Below are 13,852 nucleotides of genomic sequence, written 5' to 3' on the forward strand. Positions count from 1 at the left end.
CGGCAATAGGGGCCTCTACGTGTGCTTTTGGTAGTCACAAGTGGAGGCCGTATAGAGGTATCTTTACTATGAATGCTATCATGCATGCCAATCATAAGAAAACATTAGATCAGGAGTTTGGCAGAGGTTGAATTCAGTATTGAATTATGAGAAAATTTAGGGAGCCCATGAAATTGTGGATGTAAAGGAGAGCTACTAGGAGTGGGAGAGATCCTATTAAAGTATAAAATAAGAAGTAGAGCCCTGCGTTTAGTCGTTCAGTTTGATTCCCCCATCGGGTAATAATGATCAGGGTTGGGATTAGTGTTGCCTCAAATAGGATGTAAAAGAAGATAAGTTCAGAGGCGGTGAAAGTTATAATTAGGAACAACTGGAGAAGAATCAGTATTGAAATATATAGTTTTTTTCGAGTTAAGGGTTCTTTTGATAAATGGTGTTGGCTTGCTATAAGTATAAGGGGTAGAAGTCATGTTGTAAGTGCTAGTAGCGGTGCTGATAGGGAGTCAGAGAAAAATATTAAGGAGGGGTTCAATGTATTATCATTTGGTTGATTCAGGTAGAATAAGCTGATTAAGCTGATTAGCAAACCATATGTTGTCGTGTTAATTCAGATTATGTTAGGCTTTGATACTCATGTAAGGGGGATCAGTATGATAGTGGGGATGATAATTTTTAGCATTGTAAGAGGTTTAGGTTTTGTACGTAATCAGTCCCGTAGGTGTTAGATACTATAACTAGTAGAGATAGTCCTAATGCTGCTTCGCAGGCAGCAAATACTAGTAGTACGATTGGTATCATGCTGGCTAATGTAAGGTGGTTGTTGAGAATAGTTACAGATATTATTACAAATAGTGATAATATTATGCCCTCTAAGCATAGTAGCGATGATATTAGGTGTGATCGATAAACAAGTATACCTATTAGAGAAAGAATGAATGCCAGAAAGATATTAATATATACTATGGACATATGATAATTATGAGATAAATCATAATCTAATGAGTCGAAATCATTTGTTTTGGCTTAAACTAATTATCATATTCGGTTCATTCTAGCCCCTTTTCGGTTCATTCGTACGCTAGGCTTGCAGCTAGGAGGGAGATTAGTAGGAGTGCTATGATAAGTATTGTTGTCAACTTGTTGGTTTGTGACGCTCAGGGAAGTGGGAGTAGGAGTGCGATTTCTAGGTCGAAAAGCAGGAATGTGATGGCAACTAGGAAGAATTTTATAGAGAAAGGTAGGCGAGCAGATCCCATGGGGTCAAAACCACATTCGTAGGGGCTTGTCTTGTCTGTATAAATATTTAGTTGGGGAAGTCAGAATGCGATTAGTACAAGTAAGGACGCTAGGGTTACATTAGTTATCAAGGTTAGTATTACGTTTATTACTTCTTTCCAGGTTGATCTGGAGCTAACTGATTGGAAGTCAATTGTACTAGTTATACTAAAGAAATAGGATCCTCATCAATAAATAGATACATATAAGAATAGTCAGACTACATCAACAAAGTGTCAATATCATGCAGCGGCTTCAAATCCGAAGTGGTGGTTTGATGTGAAGTGGTAGTATAGTTGTCGGAGAAAGCACACGATAAGGAATGTGGAGCCAATAATTACATGTAGTCCGTGAAACCCAGTAGCTATAAAAAAGGTAGATCCGTACACTCCGTCGGAGATTGTAAAAGATGTCTCGTAGTATTCGGAGGCCTGTAATAGTGTAAAATATACGCCTAAGGAGATTGTAATAAATAGGCCTTGAAGTATGTGTTTACGATTGCCTTCTATTAAACTATGATGGGCTCAAGTAATAGATACTCCGGAGGCTAGGAGGACTGAGGTGTTGAGTAGAGGAACTTCTAGTGGGTTAAGAGGAATAATGCCGGTGGGAGGTCAGCAACCTCCAAGTTCAGGAGTAGGGGCTAGGCTGGAATGGTAAAAGGCTCAAAAGAAGCCTGCAAAGAAAAATACTTCTGATACAATAAAAAGAACTATTCCGTACCGTAGTCCTTTTTGTACAATAGGGGTGTGATGTCCTTGGAATGTGCCTTCTCGGATCACATCTCGTCATCACTGGTATATGGTTAGCAGGTTGGTTGTGAATCCTAATGTAAGTAGGGATATTGAGTTATAGTGAAATCATATGATAAGACCCGATGTTATAAGAAGGGCAGAAAGGGCTCCTGTTAGCGGTCATGGGCTTGGGTTAACTATATGGTAAGCGTGAGTTTGGTGGGTCATTAGGTGTTGTCATGTAAGTATAGACTTACTAGTAAGGTAAAGACATAGGCTTGAATTAAGGCAACAGCAAACTCTAGAATCGTAAATAGAATTAAAATAATAAAAGTGATGAAAGCTGTGGTCGCGCTAATATTAATAAGAGCTAAGGTAGCCCCTCCAATCAAATGGATTAGGAGGTGTCCTGCAGTAATATTGGCGGTTAATCGAACGGCTAGAGCTATGGGTTGAATGAATAGACTAATAGTTTCGATGATTACTAGTATTGGAATTAGGGGAAGAGGGGTGCCTTGGGGTAGAAAGTGTGCCAAGGATGCTTTGGTCTTATAGCGGAAACCGGTAATTACTGTCCCTGCTCATAGGGGGATTGCTATTCCGAGGTTTATAGAGAGTTGTGTCGTGGGCGTAAATGAGTGGGGTAGTAGTCCAAGTAGGTTAGTTGAACCAATGAATAGAATTAGTGATATAAGTATGAGAGCTCAGGTTCGTCCCTTTTGATTATGAATTGCTAGTATTTGTTTTGATGTTAATTGAATTAATCATTGCTGAATGGAGATTAACCGATTATTGATTAGGCGATTGGGTGCTGGGAATAAAATGGAAGGGAATATGACGATCAGTACTACAATAGGGAGACCTATTATTGAGGGGGCAGCGAAAGAGGCGAATAAATTTTCGTTCATTTGTTTTCTCAAGGATTATGTTGACTAGTGATTTTAGTAGACTTGGTTATTGGGTTTTCCGGGTAGTGGTGATTTGAAATTTTTAGTTGGAATAGAATGAAGAGGGTGAGAAATATTGAAAAGATTATAATAAATCAGGTGGATGTGTCTAGCTGTGGCATTTCATTAAGGGGAGGTTAAAACTCCCAGTCTTTAACTTAAAAGGTTAATGCTTTATAGCTTCTTAATGAGTAAGTCTAGTCTAGGTTATACTATTAAGGCAGATCAGGTTTCAAAATAAGATAGGGGGACTATTTCAAGAACAATGGGTATAAAGCTATGGTTAGATCCGCAGATTTCAGAGCACTGGCCATAATACAGTCCCGGTCGTATGGCTATAAGGGTGGTTTGGTTTAGTCGTCCTGGAATAGCGTCAGTTTTTAGACCTAGTGATGGAACAGCTCATGAATGCAAAACGTCTTCTGAAGAAATAAGTATTCGGATGGTTATTTCTATTGGGAGGACAACTCGGTTGTCTACTTCTAATAGTCGGAGTTCTCCTGGCTTTAATTCTTGTGTTGGGATTATGTAGGAGTCAAAGTTTAAGTCTTCATAATCAGTATATTCATAGCTTCAGTATCATTGGTGGCCTATTGTTTTCACGGTTAAAGAGGGGTTATTGATTTCGTCTATTATATAAAGGATTCGGAGGGAAGGTAGAGCGATTAGGATTAGGATAATGGCGGGTAGGATAGTTCATACTGTTTCTACTTCCTGTGCGTCTATTGTGCTTGTATGAGTTAATTTTGTAGTCAATATTAGGGAAATGATGTAGAGAACTAAAGAACTGATTAAGAATACAATTATTAGTGTATGGTCATGAAAATGAAGTAGCTCCTCTATAATAGGGGAGGTTGCGTCCTGTAATCCGAGTTGAAATGGGTACGCCATAGAGGTATATAGGGGTTTCACCTATAATTTAACCTTGACAAAGTTATGTAATATTTTACTAATACCTCCTGATTGAGAAAGACATAGTGGTTATGACATTGGCTTGAAACCAATTTTAGGGGGTTCGATTCCTTCCTTTCTTATTTTTGGATTACATATGTAGGTTCTTCGAACGTGTGATATGGAGGGGGACATCCATGTAGTCATTCAATATTAGTTGTAGTAAGTTCTACTATAGCAACTTCTCGTTTGGATGCAAAGGCCTCTCAGATTATAAAAATTATAAGCATCACCGCTGTAAGCGAGATAAACGATCCTATAGAGGAGACGGTATTTCAGGTGGTATATGCATCTGGATAGTCAGAGTACCGACGAGGTATTCCGGATAAACCTAGGAAATGCTGAGGGAAGAAAGTTATATTTACTCCCACAAATATAATTGTAAAGTGAATCTTTGCTCAAGTATCGTTAAGAGTATAACCTGAGAATAAGGGGAATCAGTGGGCAAATCCTCCCATAATGGCAAAAACTGCTCCCATTGAGAGCACATAGTGAAAATGAGCTACAACATAATACGTATCATGAAGAACGATGTCTAAGGACGAATTAGCTAGGACAATGCCTGTTAGCCCGCCTACTGTGAATAAGAAAATAAACCCTAAAGCTCATAGCATAGCTGGAGATCATTTAATATTGCCTCCGTGAAGTGTTGCCAGTCAACTAAATACTTTTACTCCTGTTGGAATAGCGATAATTATAGTGGCGGATGTGAAGTATGCTCGTGTGTCTACGTCTATTCCTACAGTAAACATATGGTGAGCTCATACGATAAAGCCTAAAAACCCAATAGATATTATTGCCCATACTATTCCTATATAGCCGAAAGGCTCTTTTTTCCCTGAGTAGTAAGTGACAATGTGAGAAATTATTCCGAACCCTGGCAGGATAAGAATGTAAACTTCAGGATGTCCGAAGAATCAGAATAAGTGTTGATATAGGATAGGGTCTCCTCCTCCAGCGGGATCGAAAAATGTCGTATTAAGATTACGGTCTGTTAAAAGTATTGTAATTCCAGCAGCCAGTACAGGCAGGGATAGTAGGAGTAGAACTGCTGTAATTAGTACTGATCATACAAATAGGGGGGTTTGATACTGGGATATTGCAGGGGGTTTTATGTTGATAATAGTAGTAATGAAATTAATTGCCCCTAAAATAGAAGAGACTCCGGCTAAATGTAAGGAGAAAATTGTAAGATCAACGGATGCTCCTGCATGGGCCAGATTGCCAGCCAGTGGGGGGTAAACGGTCCACCCCGTTCCTGCACCTGCTTCTACCATAGAAGATGCTAATAGTAGAAGAAAAGATGGAGGAAGAAGTCAGAAGCTCATGTTATTTATTCGGGGGAATGCCATGTCCGGAGCACCAATTATTAATGGCACTAGTCAGTTTCCAAAGCCCCCAATTATAATGGGCATGACTATGAAGAAGATTATTACGAAAGCATGGGCGGTTACGACGACGTTATAAATTTGATCGTCGCCTAGTAAAGTACCGGGCTGACCTAGTTCGGCTCGGATGAGGAGGCTCAAGGCAGTGCCTACTATGCCGGCTCATGCTCCAAATAGTAAGTATAAAGTACCAATATCTTTGTGATTAGTAGAGAACAGTCATCGGTTAATGAACATAGGTAAAATGGCTGATAAAAGCATTAGACTGTAAATCTAAAAATAGAGGTTTAAGTCCTCTTTTTGCCAAGCTCTGTGGTGAATTTTCATATTGAATTGCAAATTCAAAGAAGCAGCCTAGACGCCGCCGGGGCTTCTCCCGCCTTTTTTTCTACGCGGCGGGAGAAGGTAGATTGAAGCCAGTTACTAGGGTATTTAGCTGTTAACTAAAATTTCGTGAGGTAGAAGCTCACCAATCTAGGGAGGGCTTAGCTTAATTAAAGTGTTTGATTTGCATTCAATTGATGTAAGATAGATTCTTGCAGCCCTTAGAGGTGATTTGGTCAGGGGTTAAGTGTATAGCACTTGCTTAGAGCTTTGAAGGCTCTTGGTCTGGTCTAACCTAAACTCCTAGTCCAAGACTGATAATATAGGTGTTAGCGGGAGTAGTATAGTTGAGATAATGATTAAGGGGGGTAGTAGGGTTGCCTTTTTTGTGTACTCGAATTGTCATTTTATTTTTATGTTATTTGTGGACGGGAATATGGTAAGTGCGGTGCTATATGTGAGTCGCAGGTAGAAATATAAGTTAAGTAGAGCGGTGATGGCTATTAGTGTTGGAATAATAATTATGTTATTTTTTGTTAATTCTTGAATAATTATTCATTTAGGGATGAAGCCAGATAATGGGGGTAGTCCTCCTAGGGATAATATTAAGATTAAGATTATGGAGGTGATTAGGGGAAATTTATTTCATATGTGGGATAAGGATAAGGTTGTGGTGGATGAGTTTAATATGAATAGTATGAAGGTAGATAGTGTTATTAGAATATATAAAGTTAAGTTTAGGATTATTATTGTAGGGTTGTAAATAATGATAGCGGCTATTCAGCCTATGTGGGCAATGGAGGAGTATGCTATGATTTTTCGTAGTTGAGTTTGATTTAGTCCGCCTCAGCCTCCTACTAGAACGGATGCGAGGGCTATTAGTATAAGAAGGTTGGTGTTAATTGATGGGGAGATTTGATATAGGATGGATATAGGTGCGATTTTTTGTCATGTTAGTAGGATTATTCCTGATATAAGTGTTACTCCTTGTGCTACTTCGGGAACTCAGAAGTGGAATGGAGATAGGCCTAGTTTTATTGTTAGGGCGGTGGTTATTATGATGGATGCGATGGGGTTTGAGATTTTTGAGATTACTCATTGGCCGGAGTAAAGAAGGTTAATGGTGACTCCTATTATTAGTAATATTGAGGCAGTAGCTTGTGTAAGAAAATATTTTGTAGAGGCTTCTATGGCTCGTGGATTATACTTTTTTATGAGGATAGGGATGATGGCTAGCATGTTTATTTCGAATCCAATTCAGATCAGTAATCAGTGCGAGCTTAGTATGACGATTATGGTCCCTGCCATGATAGTTGCTATAATAATAGTGAGAATAGGGGGTTTTATTAGTACGGGAAGGGTATAAACCAACATTTTCGGGGTATGGGCCCGATAGCTTAATTTAGCTGACCTTACTGTAGAATATAGTGTAAGTTTGGTAGCACGAAGATCTTTGAATTCTTAAGATTAGGTTCGAAGCCTATTATTCTAGAAATAAGAGGATTTAAACCTCTATTATTTACTCTATCAAAGTAACTCTTTTATCAGACATATTTCTTATGTTTGGGGTGGGATACTCGCGGTAATAATGGGTAAGGCAACATGTCATATGCATAGGGCTAAAGTTAGGGGTAGAAAATTTTTTCACAATAAGTGTATTAATTGATCATAGCGGAATCGAGGGTATGATGCTCGAATTCATAGGAAGCAGATAGTTAGTAAGAGGGTTTTTATAGTGAAGTTAATAGAGTAGAGTTCTGGTATAAATGGGTTGTGGAATGCACCGAAGAATAGAATTGTTGTGAGGATATTTATTATAATGATATTTGCGTACTCTGCTAGAAAGAATAGGGCAAAAGGACCCGCTGCATACTCTACGTTAAATCCAGAAACTAGTTCGGATTCTCCTTCAGTTAAGTCGAAGGGGGCTCGGTTAGTTTCTGCTAGAGTAGAAATGAATCATATCATGGCTAGGGGCCAGGCCGGAAAGATTAGTCATATATGTTCTTGGGTGATAATTAGTGTGGATAGTGTAAATGACCCGTTTATTAGGAGGACTGATAGGAGAATGATTGCTAGTGTTACTTCATATGAGATTGTTTGAGCTACTGCTCGGAGGGCTCCGATTAGAGCGTATTTGGAGTTTGAGGCTCATCCTGACCAAAGGATGGAGTATACGGCGAGACTTGATATTGCTAGTATGAATAGGACTCCTAAGTTTATATTAATGAGTGGGTAGGGCATTGGGAGAGGGATTCATATAGTTAGGGCTAGTGATAGAGCTAGAATGGGGGCTAGAATGAATATTGATATGGAGGATGTAAGTGGTCTTAGAGGTTCTTTTGTGAAGAGTTTTACTGCATCTGCGATTGGTTGAAGGAGGCCGTAGGGGCCTACGATATTAGGCCCTTTTCGAAGTTGTATGTAGCCTAAGACTTTTCGTTCAACGAGGGTGAGGAAGGCTACGGCAAGAAGGATTGGGATGATAAGAGAGATAATGTTGATAAAGAACATTTTGTTAGGGAGAGGAATTGAACCTCTGATAATAAAGGTTTAAGTTTTACGCAGTTACCGGGCTCTGCCACCCTAACAAAGCCCCTTTTCTCGGGCTTATGAGGAGATAAACTGGTTAGATTGAGTTGACTTCATCTATTAGTTTTAAGGCGCCTTTGTGAGGTAGGCCTTACATCCCTTGTCCTTTCGTACTGGGGGAGGTTATATAATAGATAGAAACCGACCTGGATTACTCCGGTCTGAACTCAGATCACGTAGGACTTTAATCGTTGAACAAACGAACCCTTAATAGCTGCTGCACCATTAGGATGTCCTGATCCAACATCGAGGTCGTAAACCCTATTGTCGATATGGACTCTTGAATAGGATTGCGCTGTTATCCCTAGGGTAACTTGTTCCGTTGATCAAAAATTATTGGATCAATAAGTGATGTTATATTTTGACTTGTGGGTCTAAATTTTAATCACTCGGGAGTTTTTTTATATTCCGAGGTCACCCCAACCTAAATTGCTAACCCACAATAATGGTGTAATGTTATGCCTTGTAGGTATTTAGTATCCATAAGTTTGGGTTAGTTAATTAAAGCTCCATAGGGTCTTCTCGTCTTATTGTGGCATTCCCGCCTCTTCACGGGAAGGTCAATTTCACTGATTGGGAATAAGAGACAGTTAAACCCTCGTGTGGCCATTCATACAAGTCCTTATTTAGAGAACAAATGATTATGCTACCTTTGCACGGTCAGGATACCGCGGCCGTTAAACAAGTGTCACTGGGCAGGCAGTGCCTCCAATACTAGAAATGCTGGAGGTGATGTTTTTGGTAAACAGGCGGGGTTTGTGTTTGCCGAGTTCCTTTTACTCCTTTTAATCTTTCCTTAAATGCATGCCTGTGTTGGGTTAACAATAGGGTAGATAAGTATTTCATTTTTGGGTTGATATTATCAGATTGTTAACTATCAGTGGTCTATCCGTTTCTGATATAAGCTTATGCGGGGAGAAAATAGTTCTTGTTACTCATACTAGCATTGTTGCTTCTATATTTAAATAGAATGGCCCAGGAGGTATAATTAGGAGTTGATGTAATATGATTGGGATTAAGTTATATTGTTTGTTGAGCTGGAACGCTTTCTCAATTGGTGGCTGCTTTTAAGCCAACTATGGTGATGTTAGTATATACTCTCTAATAAAGGTTGTATCCTGATTCTAAGAAGCTGTACCTTCTTAGACTATATTTTAAATTTACATTAAAATTTTGTTTTTTTTTAGGTAAATTTAAAGTTGAACTAAAATTCTGTTTGTGGGCAACCAGCTATCACCAGGCTCGTTAGGCTTTTCACCTCTACCCACAAATCTTCTCACTATTTTGCTACATAGATGAGTTGATCCTTTTAGATTGTTTATGGGTAGCTCGTCTGGTTTCGGGGAGCTTAGCTTAAGTTCTCTTTGTTAAGTCGTTTCTGGCTAGTTCATTATGCAAAAGGTAAAAGGGGTAATCTTTGCTGTTTAATACTGTTAAGATGTCTTTCATCATTCCCTTACGGTACTATCTCTATCGCTCCAATTAAAATTTCTATCTCCTATACTTTTATTATTTAACTAAATGTTTTACTTTATATGTCTGTGATACTTAAGTTTGGGGTTAGTTGGGCTAGCTTTTGTTCAAAGTGGTCATAAGTAATGAAATCTTCTGGGTGTAGGCCAGACGCTTTAGTTAAGCTACACTTTGATTAATCCAAGCACACCTTCCGGTATGCTTACCTTGTTACGACTTGTCTCCTCTTGTGTCTTAGTTAAGTTAATATGGTTATGGTTGTGTCTTATTACTTGAGGAGGGTGACGGGCGGTGTGTGCGTGCTTCATGGCCCTATTCAATTAAGCTCTCTATTCTTAATTTACTACTAAATCCTCCTTCAGTTTTTAATTTCATAAAAACGTTCGTGGAATGTTCTTGGGTAGAAAATGTAGCCCATTTCTTCCCACCCCATAAGTTACACCTTGACCTAACTTTTTTATGTAAAATGATTGTGCTTACTATTCTACCTTTTGAGGGTTTGCTGAAGATGGCGGTATATAGACTGAATTAGCAAAGGGTGGTGAGGTTTATCGGGGTTTATCGATTATAGAACAGGCTCCTCTAGAGGGATATAAAGCACCGCCAAGTCCTTTGAGTTTTAAGCTATTGCTAGTAGTCCTCTGGCGAATTATTTTGTTGTAAAATTATCTATGTTTAGGGCTAAGCATAGTGGGGTATCTAATCCCAGTTTGGGTCTTAGCTATCGTGTAGTCAGATTATTATAAAGTCACTTTCGTGGTCTATTTTATGGTAACTGTAGCTTTTTACGGCTTAGTTAAGTTTTAACTTTAGTGCAAAGGTATCTTAAACACGCTTTACGCCGTGGGCCTATTAGTTTGGGTTAATCGTATGACCGCGGTGGCTGGCACGAAATTTACCAACCCTTTTTAGTATGGCTTAGTCAAACTTTCGTTTATGGCTTAATTTTTATCACTGCTGTATCCCGTGGGGGTGTGGCTTAGCAAGGTGTTATGAGCTACTTAAGAGTGTGCTTGATACCTGCTCCTTTAGATCACTGCTGATTTTAAGGGCATTCTCACTGGGGCGTGGAGACTTGCATGTGTAAGTCTACTAAGAACTAATAGGAAGGCTAGGACCAAACCTTTGTGTTTATGGAGTCGTGCGACTCATCTTGGCATTTTCAGTGCCTTGCTTTATTAATTAAGCTACATTAACTTATACTGAAATTGTAGTGTGTATAATAAATAAAATACATAGTAAATATGAGAGGAAAAAAAAGGGGATGCTATCTATAGATAGACCACGAGATCGAATGCGTGTAAGACTGTTGTGTTAAGTTAACTAGAGTAGCAATACATTTGTATACAATTTAAATAAAGCTTGTGAGTATTGTATGCACTTAGTCCTGTTTTTGGGGTTTGGCAGGACATAAATAAGTGTATAATAGATGACATGAGTTTATGGGGGGTAAGGGGGGTTTGTATAAGTTAACTTAATGTCTTGCGCGTGTACGTACGTGTACACACGTGTACGTACGTGTACACACGTGTACGTACGTGTACACACGTGTACGTACGTGTACACACGTGTACGTACGTGTACACACGTGTACGTACGTGTACACACGTGTACGTACGTGTACGTACGTGTACGTACGTGTACGTACGTGTACACACGTGTACGTACGTGTACACACGTGTACGTACGTGTACACACGTGTACGTACGTGTACACACGTGTACGTACGTGTACACACGTGTACGTACGTGTACACACGTGTGTCCTAGAATTATATGTCCTGAAACCATTGACTGAATAGCACCTTGATTTTATGCGTGAGTTGATAAATGATAATGAATAAGTCCAGCTACAAGTTATTTGACTGCATTAGGGCCGCGACGGGCATATTCCCTGAGAGCAGAAGATAAGTTAGAGTTAGTGCCGTTGCGGTCATAGATGAGTGATAGCAGATTCCCCCCCTAAAAATAAAAGATACCAAATGCATGACACCACAGTTATGTGTGATCATGGGCTGATTAGTCACTAGTCCATCGAGATGTCCCATTTGCGAGAATTAGTAGGATTGGAATAAATAGAGTCATGGCCCTGAGGTAAGAACCAGATGCCAGGTATAGTTTCATGATAGTAACCCCCACATTAGCATGGGCCCGGAGCGAGAAGAGTGACATTACAGGCAAGGATTGATGGTTTCTCGAGGCATGGTGATTAAGCCCTTATTGGACTAAGTGATATGCATCTAGTTACTGTTGAGGATCAATGGGTTGTGGAATTGGACTAGACATGTCCTATGTAAAGATATAATATCATGTACATGCTTATATGCATGGGGCAAGCCATTAATGCACGACGTACATAGGGGAGGGAAAGAAGGATTTTTTGGAGATACTGACATAGCACAGTAGAGGTGGTCCAATATATGAATGTAGGGGGTGTCAGGGAATAGTTTAAGAAGAATTTCAGCTTTGGGTGCTGATGGTGGAGCAAGAGCTTCTTCCTTGAGTCTTAGGGAGGGCGACTACTCTCCATTTTTGGTTTACAAGACCAAGGTAATGATTATACTACAAAGACTCTTCATTTTAGAAGATTATTTTCGATAACGCTAATTGTTGGCATTAGAATCAATAGGATGGTGAAATATAGAATTGAGGCGACCTGTCCGATAATGATGAAAGGGTGTTCAACTGGCTGTCCTCCAATCCAAGTTAAAGTGAGAAGATCGGCGACTAAAAGTCAGAATAGGCATTGGCTGAGGGGTCGGAATATTATACTGCGTTGCTTAGATGTGTGGAGGAATGGAATGAATGCTAAAATTAGGATGGAGAATACTAGGGCGAGTACACCTCCTAATTTATTAGGGATAGATCGTAGGATGGCATAGGCGAATAGGAAGTATCATTCAGGTTTGATATGTGGAGGGGTGTTTAGGGGGTTTGCAGGGGTGTAGTTGTCTGGATCTCCTAATAGGTCTGGTGAAAATAAAACTAGTGATATTAAGACTAGGAGCAGGAGTAGGATTCCTAGGATATCTTTAATTGTGTAGTAGGGGTGAAACGGAATTTTGTCTGAGTCTGATGTGATTCCTGAGGGGTTGTTGGATCCGGTTTCGTGTAGAAATAGGAGGTGTACTATTGCTAGAGCTGCGATGATGAATGGAAAGATAAAATGAAATGCAAAGAATCGTGTTAAGGTTGCTTTGTCTACTGAGAAGCCACCTCAGATTCACTCTACTAAGTTGGTTCCGATATAGGGGATGGCGGAGAGAAGGTTAGTGATTACAGTTGCCCCTCAAAATGATATTTGTCCTCACGGCAGTACATAGCCTATGAATGCTGTGGCTATGGTTGCGAATAGTAGTACAATTCCAATGTTTCATGTTTCTATGAATACATAGGATCCATAGTATAGGCCTCGTCCCACATGTATGAATAGGCAGATGAAGAATATGGAAGCGCCATTTGCATGTATATAGCGGATAATTCAGCCGTAGTTAACGTCTCGACAGATGTGGGTGACCGATGAAAAAGCTGTGGCCGTGTCCGATGTGTAGTGTATAGCTAGAAATAAACCTGTTAGAATCTGTAGAATCAAGCATACTCCTAATAAGGACCCGAAATTCCATCAAGCAGAGATGTTAGATGGCGCTGGGAGGTCAATGAATGAATTGTTGACAATTTTGGCTAGTGGGTGGGTTTTTCGAATGTTGGTCATTAATGTTCTTATAGTTGAAATACAACGATGATTTTTCATGTCATTAGTCATGGTTAAATTCCATGTAGGAATAATGATAACATACATTGTATTTATTTTAAGTATCGTTTTTGTGATGAGTTTTGTGGGTTTTGCCACTAAACCATCTCCTATTTATGGTGGGCTTGTGCTAATTATTAGCGGTGGGATTGGTTGTGCGATTGTTCTGAATTTTGGGGGTTCTTTTTTAGGGCTGATAGTGTTTTTAATTTATTTGGGGGGTATATTAGTAGTATTTGGTTATACAACTGCTATGGCTACTGAGCAATACCCTGAGGTGTGAGTTTCAAATAAGGCTGTTCTAGCGGCTTTTATTACTGGTCTATTGTCTGAGTTGTTGACTGCTTGCTATATTTTGAAGGATGATGAGGTGGAGGTAGTATTAAAGTTTAATGGAATAGGGATTGGGTAATTTATG

General features: G+C 39.5%; 1 pseudogene; it reads right to left on the minus strand.

The window, feature by feature from the left end:
* Window positions 1–9,857: 9,857 nt before the first annotated feature.
* Window positions 9,858–10,812, minus strand: LOC144309985 (18S ribosomal RNA; annotated as a pseudogene).
* Between the last annotated feature and the right edge of the window lie 3,040 nt (window positions 10,813–13,852).

Source organism: Canis aureus, unplaced genomic scaffold, assembly GCF_053574225.1.
Source record: "Canis aureus isolate CA01 unplaced genomic scaffold, VMU_Caureus_v.1.0 ptg000317l_RagTag, whole genome shotgun sequence".
NCBI classification, from domain to species: domain Eukaryota; kingdom Metazoa; phylum Chordata; class Mammalia; order Carnivora; family Canidae; genus Canis; species Canis aureus.